The sequence below is a fragment of the Haemaphysalis longicornis genome, unplaced genomic scaffold (genome assembly GCF_048455015.1).
Source record: "Haemaphysalis longicornis isolate Haplotype H1 unplaced genomic scaffold, Haemaphysalis longicornis Haplotype H1 scaffold_6, whole genome shotgun sequence".
Taxonomy (NCBI): domain Eukaryota; kingdom Metazoa; phylum Arthropoda; class Arachnida; order Ixodida; family Ixodidae; genus Haemaphysalis; species Haemaphysalis longicornis.
In genome coordinates this window covers 6,093,161-6,113,174 of record NW_027526407.1, presented here as the reverse complement: position 1 = coordinate 6,113,174, position 20,014 = coordinate 6,093,161, and the positions used below count along the sequence as shown (strand labels likewise).

General features: G+C 46.6%; 1 protein-coding gene across 1 annotated transcript in view; it reads right to left on the bottom strand.

Annotated features, from left to right (window-relative positions):
• Positions 1 to 3,413, bottom strand: part of LOC144142218 (arylsulfatase B-like) — an 84,114-nt gene extending 80,701 nt beyond the window's left edge. The window contains exon 1 of the mRNA XM_077673578.1: positions 3,165 to 3,413. The gene's annotated coding sequence lies outside the window, so the exon portion shown is untranslated. The remainder of the gene's footprint in view (positions 1 to 3,164) is intronic.
• Positions 3,414 to 20,014: the final 16,601 nt, after the last annotated feature.

The window sequence follows — 20,014 nt, the reverse complement described above, 5'->3', positions numbered from 1 at the left end:
CCCTAATGAAGATGCCGCAAAACGCGATCGTTGTTGCTTGTGCTGTTTAAAAGGACCCTGCAACACTTTCTATGGGCGCTTTAACTCTTTTCTTCGCGTCTGAAAGCCCTGCGAAAGCTACAGTTATCGCCATCACAGAGCGGCACTGCGTGATTTGCTCGTCGCACAACATACGCCTTCCTTTTTGGCTTTGTATTTGCGGCTTTTTTTAAGTTGCTATTAGAAAGTCTTTATTGCTGCAACTGAACGAAATCCGGCCAATACCCGCTACGTGGCCTTAGTGCCGTAATTCGAGCCGTCAAAGAACGTCAAGTCCGGCAAAGAGAAAACAATCTTTTGAGCGAATTTACAAGTTATATGAGAGGCACATAGCAGTTATTTTTGTCTGAGGTACCTGGCGACGCGCTAATCTAAGTATTGAGTGTTTTGGGTGACTACGTTCTGCAAGCATTTAGGATTTCAAAAAAAGTTGGAGAAAGTGTTCCAGGGTCCCTTTAAATGATGTTACAAGCGTTTTCCTTGATTCGTGTTCTGAAAGACGCCAGTCGCGCGCAGCCGCAGACCAGGAGAACAAGCTACGCCTATCAGAGTTGACCGACCAAAACTCATAAACAACAAAATGGCGGACCCTATAAACCGCCGTAATGTAACAACTGTCACGTAATAGAAGCTGACAAGTGATCATGGCGAAGGCACAGAATAACAGGAGAAAAGAGTACCGATAATCTGTGCCGTAATCTAGTGACCCTAGCGAAAGCAAACGACAAGCCCGCTAAGACTGCGAGAAACAATTTGCGCCCTCATCCATCACCATTTGTAGTGGCTTACAGCAGGTTTCCGGAGTATACAATTTTGCGGAGTATCACTTTTTTTCAGGTCAACGTTCAGGAAGAGGTTAGTAATTCCCTTACCATTCATAATTCTTTCACTGCAACACTGTCAGCAGATGGGATGCCGGGTGTTGATCCGTTATTGTTTTTGAAGACTGAGCAAAAAAAATGTTGTAGAGTTACGGTGTCAATTATTGAAAGGCGATCATGTTTCCTGAATCTACCCGTATTGCGTTTGATTATAGAAGGAAGCGTTCTTTTGGAGTAATATTTTGTTCCTATTTATTTCGATTTTAGGTTGGTTATTGCTTGTGTGAGGGTAGACAAGTTGTTAGCGTTTTTAAAGAACAAACCTAATTTTCCGATGTAGTTTGGCATTTATGATTTCTCGTGTAACGCATACGCATGGGGTGCTTGTTCGTGGTCGTGTGAGTCGTAAAAAACTGAAGGTAATAATACATTTCGGAAAAATGGTTTTGTACTGAAACCACAGCGGGTTACCATTTGTGTGAAACCTGCCAGCCAAGTCTGGGGATTGCGGTAATTCATGCTCCACGTGTGTTAATATACAACCGTAATGCGCTAGAATGAGGTATGCTGCTCAGGTGCCAGCAGATCGCATATTCAAATTTATGTTTAAGGGTAAGCTGAGAAATGAATACTTTGTTGTCAGAAATTCACTGGTAAATCTGGTATTGTTCGATTTCAAATTGACCTTTGAAAACTGTAGCGTCTAGGATTTTTTTATGTTCGTTGCACACAGGCAGGTTGCTGCGTGGCCTGGCGGAAGTTAAGATATAAAATTTCCTAAATGTGCGTAATAAATCGAGGTGATCTATTACACAGGTTACTCCGATTTATATCTGGGGTTTAAAGTCACGCATAAGGATGGTGGGAATCGTGTTGGTGTTCCCATGTGTTCCCATGTTGATGTGTTACCATGTTGATGGTAATCGTGAGTTCCCATGTTGATGGGACTCGTGAGTAGTTGTTATGCGTTCACTGTTGGAAGAAGGGCTATGGGCACGACCGACCACTACTGTCACGGTGCTGCAAACTTTAATGAAAAAAATAAGTGAGTATTTGGAACTCCAGGAAGAGGAGTACGAAAATTGCCGTCAAATCAGCAATGCTCAGTCTTCCCTACTGGATGGCCTAGCTTTTCTGATTATGGAGTAATTTGGTGGCACTATTTCTTGGTAGTGGACACTTGGGGATATTCAAGTTTCAGTTTTCGTCAAGTTTTCTGGCTCATAAAGCAGCAAAGCCTTTTCAAGAGGCGATATTTTGTTAACAGGGCTCCGTGCGTTCAGGTTCAGTAGGTCTGTGTCTGGTTCTGCGGGCTTGTGGGGGTATTGGCACCGTTCGTGTTGTGCCATTTTTTTGTTAACTGTGCATCTCGGCCTATTTTCCCTCCATACAAAAGGACTGTTCTTTATGTGCAATGTGCCGATGGACAGTGAGGCGTTTTTTTCATCTTAAATTTTTTCTGCCTTGTCCCACCCTTTTATCTTACTTCCCTAATTCTGCACGAGAAATCTTCTCCGATCAGATGCCCGGTGTCTTTCGGTTCCTTACATTGTTTTATGATTCCGGCTTATTGTCCGGAATAGAAAAATGTGAAGGTGGCCGCCAGTGTTTTCTCGGAAGCTGGCTTGCCCACACAATATATTTGCTCGGTATCAGTCGCGTGTACATTAACCATGTCTTTTCAAATATATGGAATCCATTTTTTTAGTGTTTCGCTTGTTTGGTCTTTAACCACTGGTGGGACATAAATTATTGAGTTTGATCTGCTGCTTCTGTTTTCAAGTTCCTCGACCCTGAAATCCCGTTTTTTAGTGTTTTGCTTGTCTCATCTTTAACCCTTGGTAGGACAATTAATTATTAAGTTTGATCTGCTGCTTCTTTTTTCAAGTTCATCAACTCCCTTTTCAAGCTTTCTATGTCGTTATGCTTGGAAGAAAACTCCTTTTCACAAAGAGCCAGGTCATTTTTAAGCTTTGTTAAAGTCTCCAACTATTTTATTGTCAACCATCTCTTTCTCTTTGACTACTTTGATGTCAACACAGATTTCCTGAGGATGATCGAACATTTGGTTCAGTTCAGGGTCTAGATTGATTTACACGTCTCCTCCTATACCAACTTCATCCTGAGCAACTTCAACGCAGAGTTTGGCAAGGGATTAATTTCAACATCTTCTCAAAATATAAAAAGTAACCCGAGCATCACATGAAAGCACTCGACCGCAGCAACAAGCCAACGAGAGCTCGGAAGCTCAACCAAAAAGTAATTGCTCGATAATTATGCCGAAAGGGCATATGGCTTACGAACCTGTACAGCGATGAGAAGCGGATTAGGCGACCGTCCTGAACGAAGCCACCGAGATCACAGAGAGCCGTGCAGGGTCGTCGCCGTACTCTAGCTGTCCCTTCAGTGGCTGTTGAAGACGGCGATGCTTTCAGTGCCGTCACGACGATCACCTGTCCTGTTACCGGGGGCACCGACCGTGGAATGGCGGTGCCGGCGAGGCCAGGAAGCAGTGTCTAAGGAAGCGCGCCGATAGAAAGCCCTTGGGCGCTTCGGCACCGCTGCATCCGACGAGGCAGCAAACAGAACCGAGGCCAACACAAGCATAACGGTTAACGCGCTCCTTAGCGAAGCCAAGATACTTTCTGTGCGTTCAGAGTCATAGATAGAGAGAAGGCCACAGCAGATAAGAATTCACGGCCATTACAAAAGGCAAGCACGATTTTTACCACAAGGTAACTGTCAAGGCAGTACTGCGCCAGACGTGGTAACAATAAAAAGTAGATTCAAACCCAGCCCCACGACTCTCCCCCAAAAAACCTTTGGCATCTTCGCACACTAGAACTCGATGCGACAGCACACCCAGGTTAGCTTTATCTGGAACTGCTTCGAAAGAAGCGTAGACCATTCAATCCATATAGCCAGTTGGCAAAATGTTTTGCTTAAACGTAATCGGTAATTTTTGAAGGATAATAAAGTGAAAAGGGAAAAAGGATTTGTAAGTGAGACAGCCGGCTAAAAAAAAAACAGATTAGTTTAACTCGAGTTCCCGACAGCACGTTCATTTGATATGCTATTTACAATTATTTCACGCAATTTCTTTGATAGAAAATTACGTATCCCGACTTTTTTTGCAAAGAATACCGGGAATTTTACAACAGAGGATACTTTTGCTGGGCGCGCTGTAGTGTCAACTCCACTGAGAATTTCGTTCCCCGACAAAAAAAAAGTATCTTTTTTGAAGTGTCGAAGATGGTGATGCATGTATACAGAAATCGGGAAACCCTCTTTTACTTTGCGTTTTTTCTTCTCCGCAGTATAAGCAACACATGAGCCCCGTATTGTAACTTTATAAAAGAAAATAAATCACAGCGTTCTTTTGCCAATGTTATTCGTCATTATGTGTGATTCCTAAGTTTTGCTCGGTAAGCCGGCAGAGATACCAGCAGGTTCATCAAGCAGAGCAATAAACAGGCTCCTAGAGCGAGATGAGGAGACACAGCAGCTAAGGGTAACTGCAATTTTTAATGCAGGTTTTCAGAAATTTGCAATGTCTTGCGTCAATAAAAGAAGTTGATAAATTTCATACAAATCCTTTCCGCGAAAGGACAACGATTCTGGCTGCTGCTTTTTCTAGTAACATGCAAGTCTGAAAACTTACCGCGCTTGGGAATATTTGGGCTAGCAACCCTAAGGTGCAAGTAGCTGAAGAAATGAAATTGAAAAGTAATAATGAACGGTGCAAGTATAATCTCCGTAGCATGCCAAAATCACCCCATTCCCAACAATATTGTCATCTGCTTTAAGAGTATTGTAATTAAAGATCTTGGCCATGTGTCCTGTTTTAGAGAGCTTTTTGAAAAACAGGTTGTTTGCGATGAGTGGAAAACTGTTCCGACGCGTCTTATAAATGCAAATCCTAAGGTAGTTTTGCGGCCCTGAATAAAGTCGAAAACGTTTATGGGAATTGTAGGTGCACCCACGTCTAATGAAGTGAATATAGGAACACAAATACGGAGAATGCAGCTATAAGTTATAGATTTTGGCACACAGAGGTACTTAAACAGAGACTACAGATGAAACTAAATCACAATGCTATGAGTGCCTTTGTTTGTTGTCATGCACTAACACACTTAATCACTTTTTGAACCGGGATATTGTTAACCCGTATATCTACTAGGTTGGGTCAGCCTGCTTCCATTACAAAAAGTATTTTACCTTTCGTGCTGAGTAAACTTCACGCAACAATTACATTTCACAAAGGGCTATTACAATATTCAGGAGGATTCAAACGGCACGATTAGGTGAATGGTGGCTGGTTGTTAGTAATTATCACGTGTGAGTTTTTTGGCTTAAAATTAGTGTTGTTAGGCTGCCTGTAAACTGTTTCTACTGAATCACATATCGTATACAGGTTGGCAACAGGATTGCGGAAACTATGCCAAAACAAAAGCCGAAAATGCCAACTGTTGCACATAGAAGCAGTGATATAGACTGCCACAGTATATTCCCCTGGTCAGCCAATAATTTTGAATCAAAATATAGAAAATGTTTTGCCTCAGACCGCATCTACTAGAAAACATTGAATTTCGACACAATTGAGGTTGCGAAAAGGTAGCAAACTTATGTTGTATTTTCGCGATGCTATTGCTTGAGGCATGAGACCACAAGACGCCTAATTGCCTTAACCTCCTTAACGTTGAGGACGAGAAGGCTTTTTGTTTTGTGTTGAGACGCGACGGAAGCGCCGCCCGCCATGCTTCGAGAGCCGCCGGAATTTAACATTGTGTGGACGGAAGCAACAACGACTGCGCTGTGGTAGCCGGACAAATCTAAGTTGAATACCAAGTTTATAAAAATGAAGCGTGACCTGAACATAGACCAGAAGAAAGATGAAAACAGGAAAGTGCTATCAGCTTTTGGTGATTCCTACAGATTCCCGTAGTTTTAAATATTCAACATCCGCCAACGAACTATTCTTATTCATCTAAGGAGAGGCTTTGGTGCAAACATGTACACAGCATGCTTGCCACGTTTCTGATGCCATGCTAGACTAGAAGCGCTGTCAACAGCACTTCTACATGCAGCAATCAGAACAACGTCTTGTGGCTTTGCCAGAGTAGCAGCATTCTCTTTTCTTGGTTCAGAGAATGAATTCCAAAAGCGTGTAACGGGAAATGAATTCAAAATGGCGTGCAACTGAGCCGTCATTTCATGTCTCTTCAAAATATCAGTAGGAATCATTTTTTAAGAAGGTGGCCCTGTTTAGACTCCTTAAGCTTGGACGTTTTGTTCTCTCTGTACGTGTGTCTGCAAGTTTAATTATCATTTTATTGCCATGGGGAAAAGTAAAAGCATTTTTAGACAAGACATGTGTGAATGCAGGACATTTCCAAACGAATAAATTTGGTGGCGAAGTTTGTACTAGTCCACATTGTTCTGCAAACAGGAGAGATCAGGCGGTTTGAGCCCATACATATTTGTCTGTTGAAGTGACCGTCTAAATAAAAATACACTAATTTAAAAAATGCTTTCACCCATAATTTAGAATAAGCATCTTTTATTCGTTTTAAGATGTCTAAGAGTAGCAAAATGCTTCATTAGAGGGCGCGCTAGCGGCGGAAAGCGGGAATTTTGAATTGAGTACAGTGGACGCCCACCAGGCTCCCGTGGAAGGAGCGAGTCCGGAGGGATAGTGCATGACAGGTGGCGGGAAAGAAAAGAAAGTAATATACCTTGCAAGAGCGACAGAAGAATATCCTCTTTCGAGCACCTTTGCAGTGAATCGAGCAGACAGGTCGTAAATATTTTTGTTTGCTGGCGAAGCACTTGCTGTGCGGGCCTTTTTTACTGGCACAGTTTTTTTCTGCGGATCAGACCCTTGTCGGCAAGGTATTTTTCCAGGAAATATTATAATATTTTCCGCTTTCGTAACCAGAATGGTAAAAAAAAACACTAAAAATATTGTCACCAAACTTATTTCGAAAGTTGCCGCCAAAACCAGAAGGGAAAGTGCAAAAAACGTCTTAAACAAACATTGAAGGTAACACCGCATTCCCAACTGATGGAAGAGCATTTGAATCGTCGGAGGATTTGTATTCTACGTTAGCCTATCTGTAAGATAGGCGCAGAAATGCACAAAAAATGCGGTGGCTTTGTAGCAATTTCTGACGCCCTTGTGTAGTTGAAGAACACGTACTGTGTACAGGTCACGCGCTCGTAGCGGTGAAATTCTATATAGTTGACAATTGTGGTAAAGAGAACAGCTAATTTTTTGTTAGCCTAGCTGTTATAAGTGACGCATATTTTATAGATTACTAAGCAGACACTTAGTCATATCTTTCAGGTTGCACCTTTCAACACGGATCAGTAAACAGGCGAAAGGGTTTGAACGATTCTTTGACTGAGGGTCAATTTGATACAAAAACAATAAGGTGAACTAACCACTCTTTAACTCATTTGTTACAGCCCATTCACTACCCACTGCTGCTTTCAGGGAGCGAAGCAAACCAAGAATAGTAACTGATTGAGATCAGAGACGGTCTAGCTTAAAACGCCAGGCCACCGGCCTCCAGGAGTACGATTTGCTGCACTATACCAAGTCAGCCTGCGTATGCAAAATGTTTGTTCGGTAACATGTGTTTGCGTTATGTAATACAAGTTCGAACCTTTTAGGAACCCGATTTTTATATGTTTTGCACAGAAACGCCACCAGAATTTACTGGTTGTGGTTGTAGTATAAATTGCTGCCTGCGTTTTATATCCAAATAAAGCAGCCGAAGAGTGTACGCTTATATAGATAACATTCGCTGTATTTACGATAACATAATCGCCTATTTTATTTACTGATTGCCAATGATAATAAAACTTTCACACGAGCTGCACAGCGCACCGTCTCCTGAACCAGCTGTCTGTGACGTGGGAAACAAGCTGCATTCAAACTCCATGCCGTCTTTTTAACTAAATCAATGTGGTAGCTCTGACTTTTTTCAGCAGCAGGGGTGAACCTGTTTCCCATCCCTTCTGGTCAATTCCGCGCATTGCGTGGCCGTAACAGGCAGTTCAAATATGTTCCATACACCGCGTGGGTAATACAATATAAAAAAGATTTTATATGGGAATTTATTTTAAATAAACAACCTATTTTATAATTCGCGGTTGGGCGCTGACCCCAAGATATAACAGCTGTTGTGTGCCGCACTATCTCGAGCGGCAGAGCTACGGCCGGTCGGCGCAACTGCAATCCACACCAGACATGGCGCTGGAAGTATTGTCATGCACCACGAGGGTAGTGTGCAGGGTTTTCATCTACGGCCACAGCTAAGGTATTTACTAAGAAGGTGAATGATTGTTTCAGAATTCATCATTGGGAGAAAAACTAAAGTCAAAAACTCGAGATGCGTGTTTTTATTTCATTCCTGAATAAATTTTAAATGTTAGTTTCGCTAATCGTAATCCAAAATAAAAAAAAAACTATTTCCCTGCCTCCCCTAGCGTTCGAGAGTGACGGTTCCAGACATATTCTGGTGGTGTGTGTTTAACCTAGAATTGTCCAAGCCAGCGGTGCATAGCAGCAGTCTGTTCGTAAACGATAAGGCTTGGGGTGTCCGTCCCAGATACACTCAGACCCAATGATGATGCCCACAGCAGGTGCACAGCCCATATCTACGCTTGGATTGGGTGACGGTTGTACACATACCGCTCGCTCGCTACCGCCCGCTCCGTCATCCCTGAATTATTCCAGCAGCCGGCATATCTCACCGCACTATTCATCCACTTCAAGTCGCCCGACCATGTAGTAAAACGACCGCTTTTTAACGCGATAGCGTTGTTAGGCTCATGTTTCCATTTCACCATGCCTGCTAGCCATCCGCTATCAGCAGTGCTCGTTAAGTCTCCACGGAAATACGTCATCGCTGCCAGTCGGAACCTGTGACTGAAGCAGCAAGAGTCGAGGGCTGGCCTTTTTTGAGGCAACTAAAGTGTGGATAGGTGGACAATCATACGGCGGAGGCGAAAGAAAGAACAGGTATTTTCATCAGGTGCCGCGCCAGCGCAGCCAAGTTCGTTCAACGCCAAGTCACATACTCGACATAAAGTCATGTACTCGGTCATGTCCTCAGCCAAGTCATATAACCGGTAGCACACTCGACAGACACGGCCGGCAGCCATGCCTGCCACTGACGCGACTAAATCAAAGCGTCTTTCCTACGGAGGATAAAAATAAAATTCCGGTTTTCATGACCGGAAGCTACACGGGGTCTACGAGGCAGGCCGTAGCTTAAGTTTCCCGAATAATTTAAAACACCGTGATATCTTTAATGTTTGCCGAAGTGTCAACACACGGATGTTTCAGTTTTTGGTTTGCATCAGAAAGACGGACGCCTTAGCCGGGAATCGAACCCACGTCCTTGGGCTCAGCAGCGCGATGCCTTACCCCCTGGGCCCTCCGACGAGATTTTAACGGGACTGGTGCCGGTACCAGCATTGGGTCACCAAACTAAAACAGGGGACCGACGATCAACGCCAGTCACACAGAACTCACGGAAGGCATTGAATATGAGTGGAAACGAAGTAAAATAGCCTAAGAAATGACAACTTGAATTTTTAAATCACGTTACAACACTCCCGTGCTTCCGTCTCCGCTGCAAGCTCCGTTTGGCAAACGATGGAGGGCGCTACGCAGCCAAGTTGAAAATCACCCTAAAAAAGGTACGGATGTCCACCAGGGCAACAGCCTCCTAACTGTGCTCGGAGTGGTTCTAGAGTAAAGTCGCAGAGCCGAAGCCACAATCCCCACAGAAGGAAAAATCTGTAACCAATCGCCCATATTAAAAAAACACCTAACCTAGACAAGAGGAAGAAAGAAGAAAGAAAGGGTCAGACTCATTCAGTCACTGATCATGAGCGTGATATTGCCGAGCTTTTCGTGCCACAAATTTTACCGCAGCGAATAAAAAACGCCATCATCAGGACAGCATACAAGGCAGTCCTAAACATCGCAATTTTGAACGTGAGACAAACTTACAACTGGTGATTCAGCGGGTAGCAGGATTTGCAGCCAGAGATGGTCCTAGAGAAAATTGAAGGCCATTAAATCGATAGATGGAAGAAGTTGCAAAATTAGGAGGCGAGAAATGAGTCGGGCAGCGCATGACCAGAGCGATGAACTTCAACTGGAGAGGCCTTCATCCCGCAGTCGACCAAAATAGGATGTGACGGTGATGACGATAAATTGGCCCTAAAATTTGTGTGTTCATAACGGTCCTGAAGAAATCGGAGAAACCACTCAGCACCAAGCAAGCGGCTGGGAAAACAAATTCGGTACAGGCCTTCGCACGGAACAAAGATTGCCCCTCTGAAAAGAAACGATTGCGCGCCTTTATAAACCGGTCACTGGTTCAGCGACTCTGCATAAAAACTCTTCTCGACCAAAAACATAGATCTAAACCTACACAAGAGCAGGCATATGGCAGCATAAATTTCATTTCAGGAATTTTCAAACTAACGACACCACAGTATATACCGACTTCGCACATACGTAAGTACGAAGGAGCAGTTGTCCTAGTTGACTACTTAGGCAATCCTTGTGACTGCATGGCTCGTCTACGTACAGGAATAAAGAAGGGGAAGCTGGAGACATCGCCTTGGCAACCCGACGAGCAGAAGTATTGAATAGAAGCGTTAACAATATTACAGGCTCTCAAAAGCCATTGGACTCTTTTCTTCGAGAACAATACCTAAACGCTTCTGTGAAATACTCACTTTCACAATTAAGAAAATTTATAACGACACCTGGACGCCCAGGCACAAGTGTCCGGAACGGAACGAGGCCCCGATCAAGGGCCACGGGAACTCGCATACCATGCTTCTTGTGACCACGACTACTGCTATCCACTCCAAGAACAATTCCAATAATGTGTCTTCGCTGTACGCATAGGAACACAATCTTTGTCCCTATTTACAAGGGTGTCTATATGCCGAAGAATCGCAAACTCTGTGGAGGATAGGTCTGTGTGGGCGGAGATGTTTGGTGGCATAATCACACATTACCTTAACTCTGCCAGATCAGAGAAACGTTAACCCTCTTCCACACAGTGCAGCTGTTTCCATGGTTATGCTCAGGGGAGAACCACTCAAACACTTCATGTTCCACTTCTATCGAGATATTGGAGGCAGCTGTGGCCAGCACGTTAGCTCAATATCAGAGCAAGCTGATGAGAGGGCAAAAAAAAAGCTGCTGCATCTGGCGCCCTAGACTTCAGGTTCCACCCATCAGCTCCCCGTCATGTCATGACCCCGTTTTCAGAAAGATAAACTATTTCTTCCATGATAAGGATCGCTACACACACTCCCTCTCATTCTCTCTCTCTCTTCGCAAAAAGAAAAAAAGTTTAGTGCGGCTTACGTATAAGAGAGTATACACTTTGAAACACTGACACTTATCTCGCTCACCCGCCGCGGTGGCTCAGTGGCGAAGGCGTTGCGCTGCTGAGCACAAGGTCGCGGGTTCGATTCCCGGCCGCGGAGGCCGCTTTTCTGATGGAGGCGAAAAGCAAAAACGCCCGTGTGTACGAGATTTCGGCGCACGATAAAGATCCGAAGGTGGTCAAAATTAATCCGGAGCCCTCCACTACGGCGCGCCTCATCGCCTGCGTTGCGTCGGCGCGTTAAACCCCACAATCAATCAATCACTTATCTCGCTCAAACTCACTAACACCCCGCAGCCGGAACCTTTTACGCTTACATCTTAAGCGACGAAAAACGAGAGGGCCTGTGTCTCTCCTGGGCCACGGCGAATAAAAAAGCGCCCTGATAGGCTTGCTCTCTTTGCTGACGTTTAGTGCTCTTCTAGCATTGGTCGTAAATACAGCAACTGCGTTCGACAACACTTACTGGAAGTTGAAGTAACGCTATTGCCTTTTACATCTTAAGACCCATATGTACATGTGCTCGGAAACTTTTCTATGTCTTTTTTTATGGAGTACAAACGAGTAAAATGACCTTCCACACGACGTAGTCAAGATTTCCTGCACATCATCATTTTTGGAACAGTTTTCTACTTATCTTTCACCATAAAAAACTGGTCACAAATAAAAAACTATGTTTTCAATCCAACCGTGCTGTATTACGCCATTGAGGGATCTTTAAGCAAATAAATTGATGTTAGGTGATGTTGTGATGGAAGCTACGAGCGTTGGCATATTGGTTGCTAAAAAGCGCCTTTAAATAAATTACATTTCATTGATTCATTGATTGTAGGAGTTAAAGCGCCAATACAACGCAAGCCGTGAGGCACGCCGTAGTCGATGGCTCCGGAATATATTTTCCCGACTGGGGATCTTTAACGTGCGCCCAAAATCTCGTACACAAGGGCGTTTCCGCTTTTCGCCTCCATCAAAAAAGCGGCCGCCGTGCCCGGGAATATAACTCGCACCCTAGTGCTAAAAATTACCATTTCAGCGGCTTTTTAGCTGTCGTACCTACAATAATAAAAGACAGGTATTGTTTGATATTGTATGTATTCTGAGAAACACGGTTTTTACTAGACAAATACTTATTCGCCAGTTATTGCGCTCGCAGACAACCTTTACAATAATTGATACCAAACACATTTGCGTGTTCGAAATTGCTTCCAAACTATTTCTTCACGCCGGCCTGCTAGCCTATTGATATTAGCGCTATTCCAGTGTTTGCTATGGGAGCGTACCCATTTTCTTAATACAGCAACGGAGAATACATAATTCCATTCTGATTACTGCACTCTGAACTGTTTGATTCGCTCTATTTACCCCTTTCTTAGTTTGGTTTACCTGATCTGTAGTTTGCTAGTTTTGTATATTAAACTCGATAAACCTGTACGGCTCCATCAGTCGTAGCTTCCGAGTGGCAGCGATGAAGTATTTCCATGGACGCTTCAGGAGGACGGCTGAAATCGGGCGTCTGGCAGCAACAGGGAAATCCAAAAATGAGATCAGTAATGCTACCGCCTTAAAACAGGTGCCGTGGTCTCTGCAAATAAACGTGGCTGCAAAAAAAAATTCACCCTCAGATATCTTATTATAAAATCTGTTGGCGTACCAATAAATACAGAGGGGATGTGTTTATATTCAGATTTTCACGATATCGCCACAGGCAACATCGAGCTTCTCTCTTTGCGTACGCCTAATTTACTGTCCCTTTTACAATTGTCTGCTGGCTGGAAGAATATGCACCGTGGGATACCACCGAACTACAACCCCTGAGTCATTCCCATGGCGGCACCTCCGTTTGCGAAGATTTTATCGCCCATCACTTTGGAGCCCAGTACTGAAGTTTCGCGGCAGGGGCGGCGAAGGCGAAGGCGGCGGTGTCCGCGCAGCCGAGCGAGCCAATGAGCCACCCCGGAAGAACAGCGTGGGGAGAGGGTGTGAGGGAGAGTGCAGCACGCGCTTCTAAGGAGTCACCTCCTAGCACGTCACCACAGCTGGCCAGGTCTCACAGCCATCACCTTACACTTACGTCATAAATTGGCACTCAAGAGCGTCCTGCCCGTCAGAGTTTTGGCAGATCCTCCTAGTCTTTTCGTTGCTCATCCAGCCCACGAGACGTTTGCCGGGCACGTTCAAATACTTTGTGCCAGAACACGCTCGGCGGCAGCAAAGTGCTGCGGAGCAGCGGGCGCCATGATATTGTCACGGAAGAGTTCGAAGAAGACGATGAGGGTAGCTATGTGCCGTTCGGGCTGAACTAGAGGACAAAGAGCTTCCAGCTACCGGTCTGTGTACTTTCCCGCTGGCATTGCAAACATTGTAATTTTAATCAATATGCTGTATTTGCGTGCTTCTGCCTCGTAACATCTTGGTGGAGGTTGCGGGCTTTTCCCATTTATCACGGAACTCCGCAGCGGTCGTCAAATTCCGCCATCCAGGATGCTTAACAGCACCGACCCTCCTTCAGGCGCTGCCATTACCCCCCATCATCGTGTCTCACCCTCGAGAACCTGGAATGTTTACCGGCAACAATGGAGTCGACGCTGATATGGATCCGTATGTTCGAGCGGGTCAGCCGACTTAACAGGTGAGATCCCACAGTAATGTTGGCCAATGCTGCGTGTTGCCTGAAACGCACAGCACTGACATGGTACGACACCAACGAAGAGACATTGACCAGCTGCTACGTCTTCAAGGAGACGCTACGGGCAGCGTTTGGAAACGCTCCCCACCATCAGCTTGACGCCAAGAACGACCTCGCGTCTCGTGTCCAGAGTTCAACCGAATCGTACAGTGCATATATTCACGACGTACTTGCTCTCTGGGTCAAGGTTGACCGGGCAATGCCTGAGGAAGAAAAGGTTGGGCACATCTTAAAAGGCATTGCGGACGACGCTTTCAATTTACTAGTTTTCAAGAACAGCTCAAATGTGGATGACATCATTGCACAGTGCCGACGCTTGGAGCAAGCCAAAAGCCGCCGTATTGCCAAAAACTTCGTCCGCCTTCCGCCTTCCGCCTTCTTTCGTCCGCCTGCCCCACCTGAGACGCTCACCAGAATAATTCGTCGAGAAATTGAGGCCATGTCGCCAGCCCCACTCGCAACACCAAGCGGTGACAGCCCATCCATTTCTGTTATTCAAGCTGTCGTCCGCCAAGAACTCGACAACTTGGGCCTTCGCCCGGTTTGCGCCACGAATCGTCATGACGTCTACCCGGTTGTGGAAAGCCCCGCACCCATCTATCATACCACGTCTCGTCGTTTCCGCCATCCGGCTGCCTGGCGGACCCCTGACCACCGTTAGATTTGCTTTTGTTGCCATCGTATCGGACACGTCTCCCGTTACTGCCGCAATCGCCCTTACGACGCTGTCCGTACTTCGTACTACACTTCCCGGCGACCTGAAAATGCTCCCCGACGATTTTCACCCGATCGTGATACCAACAGTGCCGACGCCCCTGCTTCGTTCACCAGACTTAGACGTTCGTCCTCGCCTCATCGTCGCCAATCCCTGTCCCGCGAAGCTCGCCGTCCGATGTCGCCGTCCCGCCCCGGCCGCCTTTTCCCGGAAAACTAGATCGTGCAGCTCTCAGAGGTGATGCTGCATCGACGATCCCGACCAAAAATCCTCTGTCCGCTTTACCTGCACCTTGCAATCTTCTTGATGTCCTTGTTGATACGTGGTCCTTCCGCAAACCGTGGTGCGTGTTTGCAACAACTTCACTACCCTACCTTTGCTTAATTTTGGCGCTTGTCCGCAAAATATTCCTGGTGGCATGACCATCGTGATGGCTCACCTAATGGACCAGTGCAACCTGTTGACCCTACCTTCTGCCTCGCCCGCATCCGCTGCCGGTTCCTGCACCTCCCCTTCACCGCAAAATGCATTCAGTACAATGATGGCACCCCATCTCTCGCACGAGAATACTGCAGCCCTTTATCGCCTCCTGCACTCTTTCAGCGACATTTGTGACCTTGGCACTCGCCCTCTCGGCCAGAAAAGTGTGGTCAAGCACCGTATTCACGCGGGTGACGCCCGTCTGATCTACCGCAGGCCATACCGCATATCCGCCACGGAACGTCGAATTATACAAGACGAAGTCGACAAAATGCTCGCTAAGGACATCATCGAGCCCTCTTGCAGCCCTTGGGCGTCACCGGTAGTACTGGTTAAAAAGGACAACACGTGGAGATTTTGCGTCGATTACCATCACCTGAACCACATAATGAAAAGGACGTGTACCCTCTTCCCCGAATTGACGACGCCCTTGATTGCCTTCACGGAGCAAACTATTTTTCTTCCATCGACCTACGTTCCGGTTATTGGAAATCGCCGTGTATAAAATGGACCGAGACAAAACCGCCTTTATTACACCGGAGGGTCTCTAGCAATTTAAAGTAATGCCTTTCGGCCTATGTAACGCGCCTGCCACGTTCGAAAGAATGATGGACGCTCTCCTTCACGGCCTCAAATGGACCACCTGCTTGTGCTACCTCGATTACGTCATCGTTTTCTCTCCGACCTTTGAAACGCATTTAGAACGTTTATTCACAGTCCTGTCTGTTTTGCGTCACGCAGGTCTTCAATTGAATTCATCCAAATGCCGATTCGCCTAACGTCAACTTCAAACTCTTGGTCACGTCGTGGATGCCCGGGGCGTGCAGCCTGATCCAGCCAAATACACGCAGTCCAAAACTTTCCCCAACCGCACACCGCAAAAGACGTCAGAAGCTTTCTTGGGCTATGCTCCTACTTCCGCCGCTTCATACAAAATTTCGCCCTTATTGCCAGGCCTTTAACCGACCTCCTCAAGTAAGACGTTCTATTTACGTGGGAATCTGCACAAGCTGAAGCCTTTTCCACGCTTATTAATAGTCTTACTACCACTCCTATTCTAGCCCACTTTGACATTTCTGCTCCAACCGAATTACGCACTGATGCCAGTGGTCCCAGCAGCACCAGTTTCGCGAAGTCCGCGTGATCGCGTACGCTAGCCGCCTCCTTTCGGTCGCCGAGGGCAACTATTCCATAACCGAACGCGAGTGTCTCGCTTTCGTGTGGGCAGTGGCGAAGTTTCGCCCATATCTCTTTGGCCGTCCGTTTTCTGTGGTCACGGATCACCACGCCCTGTGCTGGCTGCAATCACTAAAAGATCTTACGGGCCGCCTTGGCCGCTGGGCTTTGCGTTTGCAAGAATACTCGTTTTCAGTTGTGTACAAATCGGGACGGTTGCACCGTGACGCTGACTGTTTATCGCATTACCCCGTGGATCCTCCAGACGTAGCCTAGACTGACACAGAGGCCTGTATTTTTCCATCTCTGCACTGCTGCAAATCGGTGAGGAACAATACCGGGACCCCTTCCTCCGATCAATAATCGATCGCCTCTGTACAAATTGCCTTGATCGAACCTTCCGGAATTACGTACTGCAGGACGGCGTCTTATACCATCAGAACATTCAAAATGATGGCCCGGAACTGTTGCCTGTCATACCCATTCACTTGCGCTCCACCGTCCTTTAACAACTTCATGACCATCCACTTTCTGGTCACCTTGGCGTTACACGCACATACGCTCGCGCACGCCGCCGTTTCTTTTGGCCTGGCTTGTACAGTTCGGTCAAGAAGTATGTTCAAGCTTGTGACCAGTGCCAACGGCAAAAGGTTCCCTGAAAATTGCCTGCTGGACTCCTTCAGCCCCTTCCTATCCCCCACGAACCCTTCGCCCGCGTCGATCTCGACCTCCGGGGATCTTTTCCTGCATCCACTTCTGGCAATAAGTGGGTTGCCGTTGCAACAGACTATGCAACACGCTACGCCATAACACGGGCCCTAGCCACTAGCTGCGCAACTGACGTCGCTGACTTCTTCCTTTGCGACGTCATCCTGCATCATGGAGCACCTCGACAGCTCTTGACCGATCGGGGCCGCAATTTCTTCTCTAAAGTCATTGCCGACATTCTTCATTCCTGTTCCACTAAGCGTAAATTGACTACCGCTTACCACCCTCAAACGAACGGCCTCACGGAGCGACTAAACCGCACGCTGCTCAACATGCTTTCTATGCACGTTTCCTCCGACCACCGGGATTGGGATGCCGCCTTGCCATTTGTAAACTTCGCCTAAAATTCCTCCCGCCATGAAACAGCTGGTTACTCCCCTTTCTACTTGCTCTTCGGCAGGGAACCTGCTTTACCCTTGGATACCCTTGTCTCGCCTGCCTCTACTCTTCTTAGTCAGTATGTCAGCGACGCCATCGCACAGGCTGATCTCGCTCGTCAGATCGCTCGCACACGCCTCACTTCGTCGCAAGCATCCGAGAAGTCCATCTATGATCGCAACCACGTCGATGTCCAGTTCCATCCAGGCTCATTGGTGCTACTGTGGTCACCCCAGCGTCATGTAGGACTTTCGAACAAACTACTTTCTCCTTACACCGGCTCTTATCGCGTGTTGCGCCGCGTCGCCGACGTCACGTACGAAATCACGCCCTACCTGTCTTCCTCTGCCCAGCCTCACAAGGACCTTGTTCACGTGGCCCGGCTCAAGCCTTACCACCCCAACACCTAAAAGTTATGTCCCCAGACGCCGTGGCGGCGTCTTCCCGCCGGGGGGGGGGGGGTTGTGTCACGGAACAGTTGGAAGAAGGCGATGAGGGTAGCTACGGCTATGTGCCGTTTGGGCTGAACTTTAGAAGAGGACGAAGGGCTTCCAGCTACCGGTCTGTGTACTTTCCCGCTGGCATTGCTAAGCATTGTAATTTCAATCAATACGCTGTATTTGCGTGCTTCTGCCTTGTAACAATATGTTCACTGATCCTGCGATCGCTTCCTTTGACACAGCAGCATATAATTGTAATGTGATTTTTGTTTATTTGTCTGCGAAAGTATATCTTTATTCCCGGTAATTTGTCTTGTCTGATATTTCATAACAGAGGGAGGGAAACTGTTCTGTCCCACCTACCAAGTCTGTTTTTCAATATTTTCCTTACTGCGTGAGTTTTTCTGCAGTTTCGAGGCAGGAACCTTTGGAATGAAGCCTTCTTAGCCCGCTAATAGGGCTATTCTTAAGCTTTTTCAGCTGTTATTACTTTCCATACTGCCTAAATATTTGTACAGTTTCGAAGCAAGAACCTTTGAAAGAAGTCTTCTTAAGCCGCTAATGGGGCTATTCGTAAGATTTCCAACCTGTTTGAAGACTTTTAAAAGAAACCGTACGGGTACGCCTGTGTGCTCGATTCACACGCTCAGGCACCCATGCACCCGCCACGCCGCGGAGGGGAGAGACGGTGTGGCACGCCGAGGCACTGAGGAACCGCATGGCGTTCTCCATGGTTTTGCCACGCAACATATCTCGGAGTGCACCCGAAGCTGCTTATAGGCTTGGGATTACAGCGAGCAGGTGCGCTACACTCTCGTTCCAAAGCCACAGCGGCATGGTCTGAAGGCGCTGCTGGTATACCATTCGAAGCGTGCGGCAGACAACTGAAAAAAATAATCGCTGCCGCTGAGTTCCCGTCCTTTGTTTCCCCGCAATTCATTGGAGTAGATATCTCCTTGCCTGCAAAGGTATGTTATGTACCAGAGAATAAAAACAACATGATATAACATTTTCCCTACAACTTCGACATCCGGAGGCAGACTCAGTACTGAATTGCGGCATTCGTGTGGGCCGGCAATACATCGCGCAATTGGGCTTTAAAATAACATGCACCTATGCAGTCAATAGGGACTCTCAAGCAACAAAGCTGCAGAGTACCGCCGAAGTTTACCTGCGCGTTACTCCCTACGGTTCTATATAAACAGTTGCTATGCCTGGCATGCAGCATCTGAACTGCCTCGGCGAGTTCGTTTCAGTTCTTGCAAACGGGATTGACGATTCCACGCTGCCTCTTGGGTACGTATGATGTCTGCCGTACCGAAGTGGAGGTAAGGCAGTGGGGTGCTTGCTATTGTCACATTGAGGCTGGTCTGTGCGTACCGTCGAAGCACCTGCCCGCAGTCATTGCTTCCGCTATATTCCGTGTAAAAGCTCGCTGCGTGAGCGTTTGGCTGCGAAAGAGCATGTTTGTCACTCCATCTGCCGTTTTGCATTCTCTTCAACCCGTTTTTTTTTGCCATGGCCATGCTGCTGCACGGTAGGTGTTCCTGCGCACTCAGGACTGCGGTGTTTGTGTTTTACCTAGCCGTTTAAAACTTCTCTGAAAACCTTGTTCATAAAGCTAACGTCTATCCGCTGTAAGTGTAAAAGTCGGCGCTATGGCATAGGTTTAACAGTTATGACCATGCCCGGTAACTAGGTAATTAGTTTGATGGAACATTTTGAGAGAGTGGAGCCTGTAAGCGCCCAGCAGCACATGATCACACGCTTCTGTGCAGTTGTAAGGCTTCACTCTCTCCTGGCACTTCGCAAAACGCGGGCCCTGTCTACGTTAACCCGGGTTAGAACATACGTGCGCACTCGGGTGTTGTTATCTTTCCGATCGTGAATGTCGAACCGACAGGAATTACGAATTTTTATGTCGTGTGATTTGGCTGACTTTAAATACGCCACATGTTTATATTGTTTCTATAGGACTAACAGTTTTAATATGTAAATCTACTCACCTAAATTTACGCAACATACCACAAAGCTACTATAATTTGGCGCCTGACTCAGTAATCAGAAGAGGTGACTTTGAA